This window comes from Opisthocomus hoazin, chromosome 9, assembly GCF_030867145.1.
Source record: "Opisthocomus hoazin isolate bOpiHoa1 chromosome 9, bOpiHoa1.hap1, whole genome shotgun sequence".
NCBI lineage: Eukaryota > Metazoa > Chordata > Aves > Opisthocomiformes > Opisthocomidae > Opisthocomus > Opisthocomus hoazin.
In genome coordinates this window covers 26,667,618-26,686,278 of record NC_134422.1, presented here as the reverse complement: position 1 = coordinate 26,686,278, position 18,661 = coordinate 26,667,618, and the positions used below count along the sequence as shown (strand labels likewise).

Genomic DNA, 18,661 nt, shown 5'->3' with positions numbered 1-18,661 from the left:
GGACGGGGAAGGGAAACAAAAGGGTGCCCGCCCGAGGAGCGGAGCCGGGCAGCCCCGGGGCACCGCACCCGCCACGCGCTCGCACAGACCCCGCGGTTCAGGGGGACGTTTCAATGGCTCTGCGTGGGGCGGGAAGGGGGACGCCAAAGCCCCCGCCCCGGGCAGGGACCGCCCGGCCGCCGGCTGGGGCCGGGGCCGGGGCCCCGCGCTGCCCCGCTGCCGTTACGCAACCCCCGTCCGCCCGCCCCACCGCTCCGGGTGCTCCGGCCTCGCCCCGGGGCCGCCCGCAGCCCCCGCCGCCGGGCCCAGGCCGCAGCCCCCGCGCCGGGCCCGCCGCCGCGCCCCGGCCCGCTCCTGCCTCCCTCCCCGGCACCGCCGCTCCCCGGCCCGGCCTGTCCCGCCGCCCCGGGCCGCCGTCCCCCGCGCCCCGCCCGTTCGCGCCCCCAGCGCCGCCGCTCAGCGCCCACCTCCTCGCCGGGATCCGCGGCGCATCCCCGCTGCGGCCCGGGCGGCTGCGCCCCGCCGCTCCCCGCTCCCGCCCGCCGCAGCTCCCCGCCCGCCTGACGGAGGGAGGGAGGGAGGCAGGGAGGGGGCGGGCAGCCGCGCCGCCGCCGCAGCCCCGCCGCACCGCCCCCCGCCCGCCCGCCCGCCGGCCAAGGTGCCCTCGGCGGCGGCCGGCACCCACCTGCGGCGGGCGGCCGCGGGCCGGGCCGGTGACAGGTACCGCGGGGCCGGGCCGAGCGGAGCGGAGCGGGCCGGCGGCGCCGGGATGCTCCCGCCGGGCGCGGCGGCGGGGCGGGGCGCGGCGGGGCACGGCTCGGTGTCCCCGCGGGCGCTCCCTCAGCCGGCCCCGCTGCGCGAAGCAAAGCCCGGAGCCAGGTTGACGCCGGCGTGTCGGAGGGACGGGGCGGCGGCGGCGGGGACCGACTAACGGGGCTTCGGTCGTGAGACCAGGGCTAAAATTAAACGGGGAAGCACGTGGGCAGCGCCGGGGCCGGAGGCCGGCGTCGGGCACCGGGACGGCGCTGCGGGCCCCGCGCCCTCCGCCCGGCTCCCGCTGCCTTAGCCGAGCTGGCCTTTGTCACCCCATCATGGGAGGCTGTTGAGAACAAACAACGTTACGCGCTCTGGAAAACTGCCGGAGGAATTACCCCCTTAGTTTAATCAGCATTAGCTTTCTTGTTTCTTTTTTTCCCCTGCAGATCCCCTGCTATAGCATTCACGATGCTGGCTTCGACATGCCTTCGGACGCGGGTGCCCGGGCTGCCTTGTGCAGAGACGCTGCGGAGAGGCTCAGGCCACCCTGCTGCGCAGGACGTGGGCTGCAGACCCCCCTGCCTGGCCAAGGACTCGCCGCCGGCACCCACGTCCTTCTGCTGGGGCCTGGTCGCTCCCTGTCCCCCGGGCTGACTGCTGTCCTGCCCTCCGGGGTGGCTCGGGGGCCCCTCTCAGCAGCCTGGCTAAACACTCCTCCTGCCTGGCCTGTTTCAGCCCTCCATCTTAGTCCTGCTGTCTGGTCCGTTCCAACAAGACGGGAAATACACTTTGTCGTCCGAGAATATCAGTTGAAATCGATGGAGAGCTAGATGCCACTGCCAGCAAATTTCAGTAAGAGTAAGGGGGTAAAACGGCAAATTCCTTGGAAAAAGTACAGAGATTTACAGGATTCTAGAAACCCGTTCACTACAAACAGGTTGTGTGATGCTGGTTTACGTTTTCCTGGTTTCTCAAACTGGCAGTTCCAGATTTGGCAGCGTCGCTGTGCAGCAAATGATCATTTTGGGGACCCTGGCATATAGAAAGCCATGGCTGCTTTCCTGTGGAAGCAGCGACGTCCAGAGAAGGTTCCCTTGCACAGTATTTCTAGTGTAACTTTGAGGATGAGCTTCTTAGAAAAAAAATGCTTTGTGCTCTCAGCTGAACTTCAAAGAATCATGGAATCACAGAATGGTTTGGGTTGGAAGGGACGTTAAAGACCATATAGTTCCAAACCTCCTGCCAGTGGGACACCTTCCACTGGATCAGGTTGCTCAAAGCCCCATCCAACCTGGGCTTGAACACTCCCAGGGAAGGGGCAGCCACAGCTTCTCTGGGCAACATGTGCCAGTGCCTCACCACCTTCACAATAAAGAATTTAATCTAAATCTACCCTTTTTCAGTTTAAAACCATTACCCCTTGTCCTGTCACTCCATGCCCTTGTAGAAAGTCACTCTCCAGCTCTCTTGTAGCAGGTACTGGAAGGCTGCTCTAAGGTCTCCTGGAAGCCTTCTCCGGGCTGAACAGCCCCAACTCTCTCAGCCTTTCTTCAGAGGAGAGATGTTCCATTCTTAGCATTCTTGTGGCCTCCTCTGGACCCGCTCCAGCAGGTCCATGTCCTTCTTGTGCTGGGGGCTCCAGAGCTGGATGCAGGACTCCAGGTGAGCTCTCACCAGAGCAGAGCAGAGGTGCAGGATCACCTCCCTCGCCCTGCTGGCCACGCTGCTTCTGATGCAGCCCAGGATGCAGCTGGCCTTCTGGGCAGCATGCACACACTGCCGGATCATGTTGAGCTTCTCATCAACCAGCACCCCCCAGTCCTTCTCCTCATGGCTTCTCTCAATCCATTCTCCGCCCAGCCTGTATTTGGGCTTACTTGCAAGTCTCCTTCTGAATGTGATTGAATAAAGTTAGGGAATTCATAAAGTGACACTTATTTTCCCTGTGTTCCGTTTTGAAGAGTTGAAGCAGGAAAAACATTAAGCGGGATTTTTGGAGGTGTCAGTTTAGTTTTCACATAAAATTCATAGAAAGATCAAGTAACAAGCCCTATACATTATGGAAAGCTGGATAACATCAGGAACATAGTCACTTTTTTCCTCCTGAAAGAAATAAGTAACAGAGCAAGGAAATAAAGGACGCAACTCTTAATTGTGTCTTAAGGACACCACTGAACACCACCATTATTCATTTCAGTCAAGTGGGCACTCAGCATCTGCGACCTGAAAAAGTGAAATATGGACAGAAAGAAATTACAGAAAACTGTGTTGTTAAATTAGCTGCCTTGTTTCTGAACTACTTCTGCTTTAATATTCTCTAATGATCTTGATACCAAATTCTGAAGTGGCTATTCTACAGAGTTTTGGAGGTTTTTTACTAATTTGCCAATACTTAAACCAAATAGAAACAAACATGCAGAAAGGCAGTTTAAATATTTTGTTTAAATGTTACAATTATGTTACACAGATTGTGGATGACAAAATAAAGTGTATGCACACAGATGCCCTCCTCATCTTCTAAGGGCTTACCTACATAAAACTTTACTCCTGAAATAAGCCATCATTTGGACGGATTCATATGGACACTTCTTGGATAACTGTAGAAGATTATAACCCTATCACTTCAGAAACACTGGCAAAAAATGTTGATGTAAGTATGTATGATATGTAGTCATATAATATTTTTTAAAATCCATGCGGTTGTTACCCAATGACATGAGAGTCTTTTTCACTGATTTTTACTCATTATTTATACCACCAGCACCATCTTGATGACACTCTATTTTGTCCATCCAAGAACTTGACCTGTTCTTCTGAAGTTTAGTCTCATTAACTATTGGGAGGCACATTCTCCAGAAGAAAGCTGTAAAACTAGTTCAATTCTCCACGCGAGGATAAAACCTCCACAGGTTAGACCATAGGATTCTTTCCACAATTCTTGGCAAGGCACAAACGCCTTTAAAATGTCCCATTAAATTAAAGATTGTGGCAGCAGGGAGGTTTACTAAATATAATATTGAATGTTTGGTTACCACCCATACACTGAGGATAAGCAGATCTATGGGCATTGAACATATTTACTTATAGAATCTTAAGAAAATATTCTTATTTTCTCCTGTAGCAGCAATATTGTTGTTTCCTTGCTGTCCTTTCTTGTTACAGTTTGTGTGTGTTTGGCAAAACAGTACCCTTAGGCAAGGCGTAGGTAGCAGACACATGTTTTTATTAAAAATTTTTGCAAATTACACCTTGTCTTTTCTTTGCAAATTAATTCAAATTATGCACAACTGTGAGAGTACAGCAGTAGCAACCAGTGAACTGGTGTCCTGGGTTCAGCCAGGACAGGGTTAATTTTCACCAGAATCCAGGAAGGGGCACAGCCAGGCGGGCTGACCCAACCTGGCCAAACAGAGCTGGGTATTCCATACCATGTGCCGTGGTGCTGGGTTCCGGTGGGTGGGAGCGGGGCAGCGGGAATTCACTCGCAGCTCGGGAGCGCGCGGTGGCAGTCTGGTCCGGGAGAGCGGCTCTCTGGGTTGTGTGGTTTGTGTTGTGTTTTCTCCTTATCTGTATCGTTATTGTTACTGTTCCCTTTGTTTGCTGTTCTGTTAAACTGCCCTTATCCCGACCCACCGGTTTCTGTCTGTTTCATTCCATTCTCCTCCCCACCCCGGCGGGGGGAGGGGTGGCCGCATGGCGTTTTTGTTGCCGGCAGCAGCCAAGTCATAACATTAAATCTGGCGCCCAGCGTGGGGCGGGGATAACAGCAGGGCTGAGCAGCATATGTTAAAACAGCTTTCTTAGATTTTGTTAAATTTTGTTATACGCATTTACTGTGTTAGTTAAATAGTCGCCGATAAAAATGTTTCTGTCTTTGACCAGATGGCTATGGTATTTGAATCCTTATTTGCTGTATGTGTTCACTGCTGTGCTGTTCATCATCACTAAGAAAAGGATCAGGATGATGATTTTGCTCTACTGTACGATATCGACTTATGATATGATAACATCACTCTGCATGAAATTAGGTTTGTATTTGCATGCGGCACTGCGGTCATTTCCGTACCTCGGATCCTATGTCTTAGAATTTGTTAATAATCGAAACCAATCTGTGGGGAAAACCGGAGGGGATACCTCCCCCCACTCTTTTGCCCCCCCCCCGCCCCCTCCTTCAGGTCAGTCCTAACGGCTTTTGAGAATTTCGAGTACCCGTGGGATGCTCAGGCCAGCGGGTTTCTATTGTTCTGCCTCCTGAATGGGTTGCAGGTTTTGTTTAGGGTTAAACAAGTCGTTAAGATCATCGTGCAGAGACCTGCCCCAGGGCCGGATAGCTGTGAGTGGCTGGGTGTGTGGGACAGCATGGGCAGGTGTCTAGGGCAGTGGGCACCCCCGGTGTCTTTGAAACTCACCCCTGAACAAATACAGAATCCGGACAATCTGGTAAAATATCTGCAAAAAGTGTGCTGCCACCCTGGGAACTCGAGAGAGACACAAATCACCGCAATGTGCTGGGGTCTGGCCCACGCCTACCGAGCCCTGTTCAACCTGTTCAGTGCCCTAAAGGGGAAGGGAGGAGAAACGAAGCGGCAGGCACTGCGACTGGCGCTGCCCCCCCAGCCAGCCCTGCAGCCCCTCCAGCCCAGCAGGCAGTCACAGCCCCCCCGACTGGCACCACGGCTGCCGCTGCCACAGCTGCAGGGTCTGCCCCGGTTTCCCCAGCGGGCACAGCAGCTGCTCCAGCCCCAGCTCCAGCTGCAGGCATCGCGGCTGAGCCCAATGACCAACCTGTGCCAGTAGCAGTCGCCCCCGTAAAACTAAAGAAAGACGCAAAGAGAGCAGATCGCTCCGGGAGGGATGACAATGAGCCAGGGTCATCGCGGGAGATAGAGACAGAGATCATCACGCGGTCCCTGTCCCTGGGCGAGCTGCCAGACATGCGGGAAGATTTCAGCCGCCACCCTGGCGAGCACATTGTCACCTGGCTGCTGCGGTGCTGGGATAACAGGGCCAGCAGCTTGGAATTAGAGGGCAAGGAAGCCAAGCAGCTGGGATCCCTGGCCAGAGACGGGGGCATTGGGAAAAGGAACAAGTCCTCAGCCTCTGGAGGAGGCTTCTGTCAGGCGTGAGGGAGAAGTACCCCTTCAGTGACAATTTTGTATGCTGTCCTGGCAAGTGGACCAATATGGAAAGGGGTATTCAGTACTTGAGGGAATTAGCTGTGTGGGAGCTGGTTTACTGTGACACAGACGATGAGCAGGTACCCACAGACCCAGATGAAGTCCAGTGCACACAAACCATGTGAAGGAAGTTTGTGCGGAGCGCACCATTCTCATATGCCAACTCACTGGCAATAGTAGACTGGAAAGGTAAGGAGGCATCAACAGTGGATGAGGTGGCTGTCAGACTCTGGCAATATGAGGAAAGTCTCTCTTCCTCCCTTGTCTCAGCCATGGAAAAACTGGTCCAGCGACTCGAAAAGAGTATGTCCTACTCCCCACCTGTACGGGCCAGTGTCTCAGCTATTAGGGGCAAGCATTTCTCTGCTCAGGAGAGAGGATACAGAGGCTATACACCACGGGGTTCTACCTGCGTGACTACAGAGAGGACACGAGGAAGTGGGATGGAAAACCCACCTCAAGTCTAGAGGAACGAGTGCTTGAGCTGTAAGGTAAAACAATCACCAAAGGGGATTCTGTTAGGAAAAATGCCGCTCCAGTTTCCAGCAGTCAGCTCTCCAGACCAGGTAGACAGTTTGATCTTGATTCCGATCCTTTGGAAGGGACCTCCAAGTCATTCTTACAGCAAGTGAGCAGCAAATTCTCTGACCAGGATTAGAGGGGCCCTGCCTCCAGCCAGGTGGAGGAAAGGGACAACCGGGTTTATTGGACGGTGTGGATTCGGTGGCCTGGCACGTCAGATCCACAGGAGTATAAAGCTCTAGTGGACACTGGTGCACAGTGTACTTTAATGCCATCAGAGTTCAAAGGGTCAGAGTCCATTTGCATTTCGGGAGTGACAGGGGGGTCCCAAGAGCTGAGTGTATTGGAGGCTGAAGTGAGCCTCACTGGGCAGGAGTGGCAGAAGCACGCCATTGTAACTGGCCCCAAGGCTCCGTGAATCCTTGGTATAGACTATCTTAGGAGAGGGTATTTCAAGGACCCAAAGGGGTATCGGTGGGCTTTTGGCATAGCTGCTGTGGAGATGGAAGAAATGAAACAGCTGTCCATTTTGCCTGGTCTCTCGGAGGATCCTTCCGTTGTGGGATTGCTGAGGGTTGAAGAACAACAGGTGCCAATCGTGACCACAATGGTGCACCGGTGACAGTATCGTACCAACCGAGACTCCCTTCTCCCCATTCATCAGCTGATCTGCCAGCTGGAGAGTCAAGGAGTGATCAGCAAAACTCGCTCACCCTTTAATAGTCCCATATGGCCAGTGAGAAAATCTACTGGAGAGTGGAGACTGACAATAGACTACCGTGGCCTGAATGAAGTCACACCACCGCTGAGTGCTGCCGTGCCAGACATGCTGGAACTTCAATATCAGCTGGAGTCAAAGGCAGCCAAGTGGTATGCTACAATTGACATTGCTAATGCATTCTTCTCCATCCCTTTGGCAGCAGAGTGCAGGCCACAGTTTGCTTTCACCTGGAGGGGCATCCAGTACACCTGGAATCGACTGCCCCAGGGGTGGAAACACAGTCCCACCATTTGCCATGGACTAATCCAGACTGCACTGGAAAAGGGTGAAGCGCCAGAACATCTGCAGTACATCGATGACATCATTGTATGGGTTGACACAGCGGAGGAGGTTTTGGAGAAAGGGGAGAAAATAGTTCAGATCCTTCTGAAAGCTGGTTTCGCCATTAAGCGAAGTAAAGTCAAGGGACCTGCGCAAGAGATCCAGTTTTTGGGAATAAAATGGCAGGATGGGCGCCATCACATCCCAATGGATGTCATCAACAAAATAGCAGCTACGTCTCCGCCAACCAGCAGAAAGGAAGCACAGGCCTTCTTAGGTGTTGTGGGTTTTTGGAGGATGCACATCCCAAATTACAGCCAGATTGTAAGTCCTCTGTACCACGTGACCCGGAAGAAGAATGATTTTGAATGGGGCCCTGAGCAACGACAGGCATTTGAACAGATTAAACGGGAGATAGTTCATGCCGTAGCCCTTGGTCCAGTCCGGTCAGGGCAAGATGTTAAAAACGTGCTCTACACCGCAGCCGGGGAGAATGGCCCAACCTGGAGTCTCTGGCAGAAAGCACCAGGGGAGACTCGAGGTCGACCCCTGGGGTTTTGGAGCCAGGGATACAAAGGATCTGAGGACCACTATACTCCCACTGAAAAAGAGATTCTGACAGCATATGAAGGTGTTCGAGCTGCTTCAGAAGTGGTCGGCACTGAAGCGCAGCTCCTCCTAGCACCACGATTGCCGGTCCTGGGCTGGATGTTCAAAGAGAGGGTCCCCTCTACGCATCATGCCACCAATGCTACGTGGAGTAAGTGGGTTGCGCTGATCACCCAGCGCGCCCGAATGGGAAACCCCAGTCGCCCAGGAATTCTGGAGGTAATCACAGACTGGCCAGAAGGCAAAGATTTCGGAGCATCGCCAGAGGAGGAGGTGACACGTGCTGAAGAGGCCCCACTGTATAACCAGCTGCCAGAAGATAAGAAACAGTATGCCCTGTTCACGGATGGGTCCTGTGGCATTGTGGGGAAGCAGCGGAGGTGGAAGGCTGCTGTATGGAGCCCTACACGATAAGTTGCGGAAACTGCCGAGGGAGAAGGTGAGTCCAGCCAGTTTGCAGAGGTGAAAGCCATCCAGCTGGCTTTAGACATTGCCAGTCAAGAGAAGTGGCCAGTGCTCTATCTTTACACCGACTCCTGGATGGTGACCAATGCCTTGTGGGGGTGGCTGCAGCAATGGAAGAAGAACACATGGCAGTGCAGAGGCAAACCTATCTGGGCTGCCCCATTGTGGCAAGATATTGCTGCCCGTCTGGAGCAGTTGGTTGTAAAAGTCCGTCACATGGGCACCCACATCCCTAAGAGTCAGGCCACTGAGGAACATCACAACAACCACCAGGTGGATCAGGCTGCTAAGATTGAAGTGGCTCAGGTGGATCTGGACTGGCAACATAAGGGTGAACTATTCATAGCTCAGTGGGCCCATGACACCTCGGGCCACCAAGGAAGAGACGCGACATACCGATGGGCTCGTGACCGAGGGGTGGACTTGACCATGGACACCATCACACAGGTTATCCATGAATGTGAAACATGCGCTGCAATCAAGCAAGCCAAGCGGGTAAAGCCTCAGTGGTATGGAGCATGATGGCTAAAATATAAATACGGGGAGGCTTGGTAGATTGACTACATCACACTGCCACAGACCCGCCAAGGCAAGCGCTATGTGCTCACAATGGTGGAGGCCACCACTGGATGGCTGGAAACCTACCCTGTGCCCCATGCCACCAGCCGGAATACCATCCTGGGCCTTGAAAAACAAGTCCTGTGGCAACATGGCACTCCCGAAAGAACTGAGTCGGACAATGGGACTCACTTTTGCAATAGCCTCATAGACACCTGGGCCAAAGAACACGGTAGTGAGTGGGTGTATCACATCCCCTACCATGCACCAGCCTCTGGAAAGATCGAACGGTACAATGGGCTGCTAAAAACCACTTTGAGAGCAATGAGGGGTGGGACTTTCAAAAATTGAGATACTCATTTAGCAAAGGCCACCTGGTTGGTGAACACCAGAGGATCCACTAACCGGTCTGGTCCTGCCCAGTCAAAACCTCAGCACCTCGTAGAAGGGGATAAAGTTCTCATAGTGCTGATGCAGAACATGTTAGGGAAGACAGTCTGGGTTAGTTCTGCCTCGGGCAAAGGCAAGCCCGTTCACGGGATTGCTTTTGCTCAAGGACCTGGGTATACCTGGTGGGTAATGCGGAAGGATGGGGAAGTCCAATGTTTACCTCATGGAGATTTGATTTTGGGTGAGAATAGTCCATAAATAAATTGTATAAAGTTAATTGTGAAATAACCCTGTCACTCTCTGTTATCACTGTTATAATTGTTATGTGTTATAGCAGTAGTATCATAGTAAGAATCATCCAGATTTAAGAAGGGTGGACTTTTTTTTGATGAAAACCTAGCAGAGCACAGCGATGATGGGACTGGACCTGGTTTTCAACAACTGGCACCCAGCAACTTCATCGAGATCAACATCTCCTGCAGACTGTGGGCACAGGCCACACCAGATACATCAGCCGTGAGCTCCAGATGCATCAAGTGACCGCCCATCACCACACATCACCTCTCCTGCCACGGAAGACCATTACGACAGATGGAGCCCAAAGTCATAGATTAAATGAACTCAGCAGACGCTTTAGAGTGATGATCCATAGACTAAGGGAATGATACCTGGAGACAGGAGAAGTGGTGGTGATCAACTGGACAACGGGGGACCTGGGCATGACGTAGATGGTATGGAATAAGGGGTGGATAATGTCCTGCGTTTGGCCAGGACAGGGTTAATTTTCACCAGAATCCAGGAAGGGGCACAGCCAGGTGGGCTGACCCCACCTGGCCAAACAGAGATGGGTATTCCATACCATGTGCCGTCACACTGCGTTCCAGGGGGGGGCAGCGGGAATTCACTCGCAGCTCGGGAGCGCGCGGCGGCAGTCCGGTCCGGGAGAGCGGCTCTCTGGGTTGTGCGGTTTGTGTTGTGTATTCCCCTTATCTGTATCGTTGTTGTTACTGTTCCCTCTGTTTGCTGTTCTGTTAAAGTGCCCTTATCCCGACCCACCAGTTTCTGCCTGTTTCGTTCCATTCTCCTCCGCACCCCAGTGGGAGGAGGGGCGGCCGCGTAGCGCTTTTGTTGCCGGCTGCAGCCAAACCATAACAACTGGAAATGCTTTGAAGAACAAGCATGAAGTAGAGCACCAAAAAGCATTAAAGAGTGTCTGATAATAAAACAAATGAAGCAGAGGGGGGACTCGAGAGGCAGTGCGAGGCTCATGGCAGGTGCGTGCTGTAAAGTCAGCAAAAGGCAAGGGCCAGCGAGATGGCAACTGGATGTGCCCTGGAGTATGGCAGTGCTGGAAGACTGAAGAGCCATCTCCAAGAGCCAGAAAGCACAGCTGCTATCAGGACCGACATCAGGTAACTCCATTCGGAGCAGGAGAGCAGATTAACATCCTCTTTCTTTCACCGATACTGATCACCCAACAGAACATTATTTACTTTCTTCTTTGAGTCATGCTTAGGGCTGAATTACTTAGAATACTGCCGGCCTAGCGCTGTTGCACCTAAATAGCCTAAAATGACTTGTGTGAGGACCAAGGACCTTCACAGTTTCCTAATGATGCAAAATTACTCATGGTAAGCAAAACAGAAGCTGAGACTGAGCAGTTGTAGAAGGATCTGACAATAGTGAGCGATAGGGCAATGAGACGGCAGCTGAAAGTCTAAGTCAATAACTGCAAACTAATGTAAACAGTAATGAAAATAGCCCTAACTAAACATACGTAATAATGGGCTCTAACTTAGCCTTTATCATTTGAAGTCATTGTGAGTAGCTTTCTGCAAACATTAGCTTGCTACTCAGCGGTAGTCCAGAAGGCAAACAATGTTAGAAATTACTCCAAAAGCAGCCGACAACAAAGCAGAAGAGCTCATTACATCCCTATGTAAATCTCTCATGCACTTGAGTGCTGTGTACAGTTCCAGTTCCTTCATATGAAAATTTTCTAATGCATGTGCGTGGCTAAAAGAATATATGCAGAGGTATGGGAATACATCTGTGTGAGGAGATAATTTCTAGCTGATGAACAGACTGAGAAAGCATTGTCTTCCAAATGGTATGTAAGAGGCTGACAGGAAATGATCACGCGCTATTTTCCATCACACAAGACTTCAGGGAGACTCAGGAAATCATCAGGCAGCGAGTTTAAAACAATGGCTGGGAAGAACTTTTCTGTCCAAAGCGTTATTGAATCAGATGGCTTGCTGCTATACAACACTATGGAGCTGAAGGGACAGATGTTTTTAAACCAGGATTATGTGAATGAATGAAGGAGAGCTGTCACTGTTAAGCACAGTAATTGCCTTTGCAGTTCCTGCTTAAAAGGTGGCTGCCCATTGCCTGCTGAAAGCTGCCCAAGAAAGGACGCTCGTTATCTGCCCTGTTTCAATGCTCTCCCCAGGCACGGGTTTCCAGCTGCTGTGCCGAGCAGGACACCAGATCAAATGGACCTTTACGTTGGTCCTGTACAACCATTCGGATGGCTTATTCTTTTCTTTCTGTTCAGTTAGGTGTGAGAAACCAAGGACAAGCAGCATCTCTAGGCATCAGTGCATACTCCTGCCTTTCCCCATCTTCCCTGGGAGTGAAATCAGACTCAGTTCTTGATCTTCCCCCTTGGGTGTTTTTCCATTCCCCTGAAAAGATTTTGGAAAAAATGTTTTTCTCTTCTCAACATTTTGCTCTTCAGTCTCAGCAGTGATAATCCATACGCACTGGTCTATTCAGATCAGCACCATTTTTCTTCCCCTTTATACAAGATTGGGGCAGTACACAGCAAGAGAAACCCTGAAGTGTAATAACATAAGATATGCATAGAATATAGTGAATATACTTTCCATATTCTCAGATCATCACAGCAATACAATTGAAACCATTCTTGGACATCCTGGAGGAGAAAGGGATAGCGATTTCTTCTCATTGAAGAAACTGGAGAAGGAAGTAGAACCATCCAGAGATGCTTTAAAACTCAAGTGACAGGTAAACATCTTACACAGATAATCACAGTTTATGAGAGATCCATTAAGAATATCCCTATTAAATACAATAAACCAGAAATCTCAAAAGCAAATCTGAAGTGCAGTTTGGAAGAGCCCCAAGAATCCCTGAAGACAAACATATGATAAATCAGCTGGAGTAGTTAAATCTCATATAAACAAAATCTGTGTGGTTGATACTCTGTATAGCTAGTTACTCCACTCAAATATAAGGAAAAGAGTTTGTTTCATAGTCGATTTCAGCAATGGATAGTAGTCCCATGGCCTCATCTTCACAGAACATATACGATTTCTTATCGTGTGGACTGCAAAACCAAAGCAGCATAACACTTGAAGCTATGTATTTTAAACAACAAGAAACAGAAAGAAATCTCTGGTTGGAGGGGTTGTTACTAAAACGCTTATAATGCTGCTGGCTATTAACAGCACTCTAGTTTCTGTTCTAGACTAAATACTACTCTGAATAGAAATGAAGTCTGTGGACTTGATTAAAAGTTAGAAATGTAAGTGGGTCAAGAAATACAGTGCATGTTTTCACATGCCATTGCCTTTGATTGTGTTTTGCTGATTAAATATAACTTCACTCCTGCTATCCTTAGATGTAATAGACACATTAGGAGGGGGATTTAGTGTGCCCAGAGTGAGGACAACCAAAATTCTGATACTTAAAATAACGTTCAGCAATTTTGTTTGTGAAGTCGCTTATAATTTCAATTTCAGAACATATTTCCATCATATATTTGCATTTGCAATAAAGATTTGATGTCCACGTAACTGAACACTTTCTGTTAACATTGTCCTGGATTTCTTGAAATTACATCAGAAAAGGTTACTCATTACCACTTTGAAGACAGAACTCAGTCAGAAGAGCTGGAAGAATTCCCAGGGTATCTTCTGCAGTCCCATGCTCAAAATTTGTAAACACTTTCTCTAAATACAGAGTAGGGTCTGGGCAGCAGTTAACTCTTCTGACTTGGTAAGGTCCTGCAGATATTGTGTGTTAACATCATATTCGAACACTTCATGTTGGGTGATGTCCCACCTTCCCAAGCCCCACAGAGTTTGCAGACTTTCAAGAAAAATTCATAGTAAGAGAATTAAGGTTTGGGAGGAGTCAGATACATATTGCTAAAGTAGATTAAAGTCTTGCATCAATATTTAATTAATCTGACAGTGCCATGTACAGTTCAAAACAACAGCCTCTCCATCTAGGCGATATGTGGATTGTACAGTACAGTTATTTTCAAGCTGTAATTTACGATGTTTACGAAGCACCAAGGCCATAAAGGCCATCACCTCTCCCAGCAGCTCCTCCATAAAGCTTCCTTTAAAGCATTTATGACCAGGCAGAGCGAGCAGCTGAGCCGTGGCTTGTGTTACGTTGAGCTGCACACTCCTCTTCGCTCTCACACCCAGCAGAGCCGCCTGACGCAGAGCTGCCTCCCATTTGCCCCCGCAGCTTCAGCTACCAGAGCTGTCTGAAGCATCCAGAACCACCCGGAGTCTTCTGAGCGCAACACAGCACCAGGCTGGCTGCAGGAGGCCTGATCCTGCCTCGGGAATGCTCCTTCCTACTGCTGCTGGGCCTGTCCCTGCCAAAAGCAGAGGCTGCAGATGGGTGACCCAGTGCGAACTGCTGCTGCAAGTTGAGCCCAACAGAAAGCACACGCTCTTGAATAACAGATATTGCTTTGAAAGTAGTCCTGCTGCCATAACATCAATCACGTCCACCTGAAATGTGCATAGTGCGTGACAATCAGTGTGTTTCAAAACAAAGAAGACACAGAAGAGTGAAGTTACTACAGACTGGCGTAAGGGCTTCTGCGGTTCACTGGTGATAGGCATCCATCCAAAACACTCGAAATCCCTACACCCAACCTAATCTTAAAATATTTGGCTTCCAGAGCACCACAGTGTCCTCCATCTTTTCTGTCTTAAGATATGACTAATTTGGATTATTCTGCTTTTCCCAATATCTGAACAGACTTTCCCTCAGGAACTCCCCCCATGACTTACCTCTTAGTAGACTGCTTCCTATTCTGTTGTCTAAAAATCAGAACTCCTTTTGTATCATCTTCCTTATTTTTGCTTTCTTCTGTCCCTCTTCCCTCTGGTTCTCTGCCTAGTTCCAGCTCATTATCTCACTCTTAATATTTTACAGAGAAATTGCAAAAATGCCAAGAAATGGTACAAAGAGGTGTTCTGTATGTAGTGCTTTCAGGTGTCTCACAGAAAATTTTCATACTGGGCATGATCATTTTACACCTATTTGGCTAATCTTGCATTTGCAAAACAATGAAAAGCCTCTGGAACAGAAAGAAAAACAAATCAGAAATGGACATGTAAGACTTGAGCAAGCAAAAATAGATCGTTTGTATTTCAAAACTAAAAGGTTATGAAGAAATTAATGGTTTAAAAAATATTTCAGATAAAAGATGGAAGTTAAACTAGAATTCTGTCTTCTGAATTCCTTTTAAATTACTTTAATTCCTTTATTATTGTTAAATAATAATTATTACATTATGTTAAAGTCTTTTAAATTCTGTGTTTGAAATTTATATACCTTGAGATTAATTCTCTATCTGTGGAAAAAACCCACAACCTTTTGGTTAAGAAGTTCTGTATATAGGTTGATTACCCTAGAAGCTGGGTTCAGATTTTCAAAAGCACAGTCAATTTTGAGTCGCGGCCTCCACCCGCACACCCAGGAGGCCAAGGAGCCCTGCCGGAACAGGGGGAATCACCTCGCAACGCTGCAGGCTCCAGCAGCGCCCGTCGCCCCTTCACTCTGGCAATGTTCGGTGAACTGGGCATTGTTAACCCTCCTGCTTTCATTTATAATTTTTTCTCCAGTTTATTTTGGAGAAAATCACCAGCACAACTGCAGTTCAAATCTGACACACTGTGAAAAACTTCAGCAGAATCTTTGACAAAGTTTTAAGTGAGTTGTTTAACATATAAAGATAGAAAGTTTCAAAAAATGGTACGGTAAGAATATGAAACCAGTAGTTTTCCTGAACTGCAGCAGTTATTTGCTTTGGCCCCACATGAGGTACTCTAGTAGTGGTTTGCACCACAAAAGCAAAAGGTCTCAAGTAGGAGCCCCAAGACGAGTGAAGGGAACTAATTACAGTCACCAACTCACAGATCACATCTGGAATGCACAGCCCTCTGCAGGACAGCCTTTTTTCACTTAATGATCAGAAATACCCTAATGTAGACATTCAGGCAACATAAGAAAATAAGTATCTTTCTCCAGTTACACAAACAAAAGGCTTCTCTGCTTGACCAAGTGGTTATGACTCAATAAATGGATAAAATAATTTTCTACTGGATATCATTTAGCCTAATGTATGAAAGACGTATTATCCCATTTTCAAAAGGTACAAAAGCCCCATTCAATGCCAACAGAAACTATGGCTGATGAACACCGCTGAAATCCAAGTCACTTACAGATAAGCATGCTAAATTCTACTTACCAACATTAAAGCACTATTACTGCAAAAGAACACACAAAAAACCCTATACAGTTTTAGACAATTTACTAACCACCAGCCAAAGGAATATACGTGACACAGTGTTTTCCAGCACGGAAACATAATGCTCATCCTCACAGCAGACAGAGTTTTTTCTTACCAACAAAATGGCCCAGAAAAGCAGCATGACAGCTACTTATCAGTAGTGCCATGTAGCAATTTACACAGGGAATGATGAATCGCGCATCCAACCAAAACTGCTACAGAATTTTAAAACAGGAAAATATATTTACACAAACTGGTATTTAGCTAGAGAGGACCAATAGTACTTCAGTGCTTTGGGGACATACATTGAACTCTAAGGAGGGCAAGTAACGGTTTTGCTTTGGAGGTTCTTCTAAAAAAATGTTATCAGAACACTACAAACAACTCCACGTGAGTCCCCTAAGAGACCGATTCAACAGGGACTAAGAAGCAAAAATACCCTAAGAACAACTCTGCAAGGAGGTAGTATCTCGAAGTCACAGTACTGAAAATGGGGAAATTTCTTTCCTCTGAGTATCAGCCCAGTTCTCCTCAGCCAGAAGAGCTCTGTAGCCTGACGCAGGACTACATGCAGAGCGCTGGTCTTACATGCTCAGGGAAGCGCAGTGGCCTGCTATTGGCACCAACATGCAGTAACAGAAACAGGATTGAGAACAATTAGAAAATGGGACTGTTCTCTCTAGTTTGTAATGTTACTTCAAGATGTAAAGGGTATCTTTTAACCCTCTGTGTGGGTTGAATGCTCCCTTGTGTAGCTGTTAACAGAATTCTAACAGATGATGATTCTTTCCCATGTGGATGGCCAAGCTCAGACACCAGTCACTTCATTTTTGGGTGTTTACACTCCTGGGGCTGTTTAAACCACCTAAACACACAGGCATCTGCCTTCAGTGCCACATTAAACTGGGGATCTTGACACAGGAGAGACTCGAGGCCAATTCAAACACGTAAATGAGAGGTTTTACTTTTTTTCAGCTGACCATACAGAGATTCGCAGCATTTCAGCTGGCACCTAAACAACACACCCACCGTTATCCTATACTTTAAAGTGCTCTCTTCAGTAAAGACAAATAAAGACAAATAAAGACAGTAAAGATCTGTACCTACACTGAAAAGACGCTCGCACTGGGACAGTACCTCACCACTTGTAGGCTGTGTTTTAGGTTACTCCTGACATGCGGATACACCACATGGCACTTGTCCAGCAGCATGTGTCAGACCCGCTATACGAGCAGGGTGCCTCTGCCATGTTTGCACAGTAAGACTGATGCTTTCTAAGCATATTGGCCTCGCTGCACACACAGACTGTATTGTTAGGGCTGCAAAGGTGCTGCTCGATGGTTCTGGAGTTTGAGATCTATGGCAACGTGGTCAGAATTATTTCCCCTGAGCAAATACAGGAAAGCCCCAAATTCTGCTCAAAATTTATGGTGAGGATGAGAGAAAACAACTCCCAAACAGGACTTTTCCACAGGAACCCCAGAAAAATGGCAATCCCCCTCACAAACAATCTCTGGCCCAGAGTTTGAGATAGGATCCCATTCTCCAGGCTCAGCCATAAAACCTGTTTTATTCACTGTGTAATTTCTAACATCTACAACAACTTAAGCGGGAATTTTACAGCCTGCTTTAACCACGCAGCCCTGATTCAATTTCATTCTTTGTGCTGAATGAAGCGACTGCTCTTGGGGAAAAAAGCTGCTGGTGAGTCATCAAGAACTATGTCATAACACATACTAAGGGAACAGAGACAAGCAAAAGGAGGTTTCTTAGGCAACCTTTATTCCGCAACTTCCTAATGTTTCAGCATTTGAATTCTAATATGATTTAACATAAAACATAATACTGCCTTGTGGTTTTTTAAATACATTGGTTCTGTCACTTTAAAGTTAAACTTCTGAACCAATTGCAATGTCAGCACTCATTCTCATATACCCTCTCTAATGCAAAAATATTTTCCTTTTATAAAAAGCAAGAAACAAAGAAAAACTATTTTAATGTGGCTGTATCTTGTATTAGAGACCAATTTACTAAATGCTTTAAAATATTTGCTGGATAAGAAACTTTACATAGGCTGCATCTAAGTATTTTTCTAATTGCATAGATTTGATAGTAATGTCATGTGATTTCACCTGCTAAGTGGCTAATCTAGGTTTGTATCCTAGCGGTATTCTGAGACAGCTGACTGCAAAGCACTGAACGGTAAAGCTGTAAGTTTTGAGTAAGCTTATCTTCCAGTTAAAAAGATGGTATCAAACCCTGTGCTCCCTCCTCTTCCCGCTTGCACCCACAGCCCCAAGCCCCAGCCAGGCATGCTGCTGAAATGGGTGCATGCCTTCTGCTGCTGGAAAACCATGGAGAAAATTAAAACGAGTTTTACCTGTAGCTTTCAGCTACTTACAGCTGGAGGTATTTCCCAATACCTTCCCACTTTCTCCTTCTCTTTGAAAAAAATAAAATAAGAAAAGGAGGCCATCTGTTGTAGGTAAAAACATAGCTTAAATTAACAAAAAGATGCAAGACAAAACCACTAATTCTAAAGTGCTGTGCTTCCGCACATTCACTATTGAG

The 18,661-nt window shown here is 48.3% G+C and overlaps 1 protein-coding gene across 1 annotated transcript in view; it reads right to left on the bottom strand.

Annotated features, from left to right (window-relative positions):
* LOC104329019 (oxysterol-binding protein-related protein 6) overlaps nt 1-523 on the bottom strand; it is a 136,267-nt gene extending 135,744 nt beyond the window's left edge. Inside the window, 1 exon segment of the mRNA XM_075429951.1 lies at nt 468-523. The gene's annotated coding sequence lies outside the window, so the exon portion shown is untranslated.
* Between the last annotated feature and the right edge of the window lie 18,138 nt (nt 524-18,661).